We start from the raw sequence: 1,617 nt of genomic DNA on the forward strand, positions 1-1,617 counted from the left end.
TGAGACTTGAACAATGAGAACACGTGGACGCAGGGAGGGGAACAGCACATACCAGGGCCTGTCGGGGGGTGGGGGGCAAGGGGAGGGAAAGCATTAGGACAAATACCTAATGCATGTGGGGCTTGAAACCCAGATGACGGGTTGATGGGTGCAGCAAACTGTCAGGCCTCTGAGCCCAAGCTAAGCCATCATATCCCGAGTGACCTGCACGTAAACATCCAGATGCCCTGAAGAAACTGAAGATCACAGAAGTGAAAATAGCCTTAACTGATGACATTCCACCATTGTGATTTGTTTCTGTCCCACCCTAACTGATCAATGTCCTTTGTAATCTCCCCCACCTTTCAGAAGTTTCTTTGTAATTCTCCCCACCCTTCAGAATGTACTTGGTGAGCTTCACCCCCTGCCCCCAAAACCTTGCTCTTAACCTCACCGCCTGTCCCCAAACCTATCAGAACCAATGATAATCCCACCACCCTTTGCTGACTCCTTTTTTGGACTCAGCCCGCCTGCACCCAGGTGAAATAAACAGCCATGTTGCTCACACAAAGCCTGTTTGGTGGTCTCCTCACACGGACGCGTGAGACACAAACCACCATGGCCCGTGTATACCTGTGTAACAAACCTGCACGTTCTGCACCCGTGTCCCAGAACTTAAAGTAAAATTTTTCTTTTCATTAAAAAATAAAAAGAGACCATAGCCCAGCAGAACCGACTGTGGCCATAAGACACCAAATTATCAACAGGACCTGAGGCCACGCCAGGCAGGGGCGAAGCCACGCACACTGCACTTAAAGCAGAAACCGGGTTCTCCCTGCCACAGGAGGTTTCTTTTTCTCTGGCAGCCAAATACCGGCCTTGAGATGAACAACGTTAAAGCAGGTGCAGCTCACCCCCCGCCAGATACTGCCTCGCTGACCCCCGCTCCACCAGCCAGAACCACAGCTGCAATCGGACAAAAGCCTCATCTCAGTAACTGTCTCCTGAGCAGGGACCCCCAGCCCCGAACTGGTTCTGGCGGTTTACAGAGGCTGCGCACCGAGTGCTTCCTGTCCCAGCTTCACCTTCTGACGTGCAGGGCCTCATTGTAACGCAGTTAGAGGAGCAGTCTCCACCCCAAGATGAACGTGGGTCACGTGTAACACACGTGTTTGTTCAGGACATGTGCGTCAGGACCCCCTTTACGAATATCCACAGCTCCTGCTGTCACCTGCTGAACGTGTACTTGGCCAAGCCATTCAGAGTAAGCCCCTGTCCCACCCCCTCCCTCGAAGCGTCCCCTCACAGCCTTTCCACGGCTGTGCTCCCAGCCTGTGGGATGTCCACACTTTATCAGAAACAAAGTCTCCTCTCCAAATTTATGTATGTCGTGATTCTTCAGTTGACACCCCCAACCCTGGAACCCCCACCAGATTCATCACTGCGCCCCAACCTACAGACCCTCAGCCCCAGCCTCAGGGCCACACAGAGACAGTGTCCTCAGACCCACCTCTGTTTCCCTCAGGGGCTACACCCTCTGGCCCACACGTCACCCCAGCCTGCTCCCTGGCGTCCAGGCGTGCCCGTGCAGCTGGCTCTGTGACCTCATGCGACCTCATGTGACCTCATGTGACCTCA

The sequence above is a fragment of the Colobus angolensis genome, unplaced genomic scaffold, assembly GCF_000951035.1.
Source record: "Colobus angolensis palliatus isolate OR3802 unplaced genomic scaffold, Cang.pa_1.0 Scaffold82, whole genome shotgun sequence".
NCBI classification, from domain to species: domain Eukaryota; kingdom Metazoa; phylum Chordata; class Mammalia; order Primates; family Cercopithecidae; genus Colobus; species Colobus angolensis.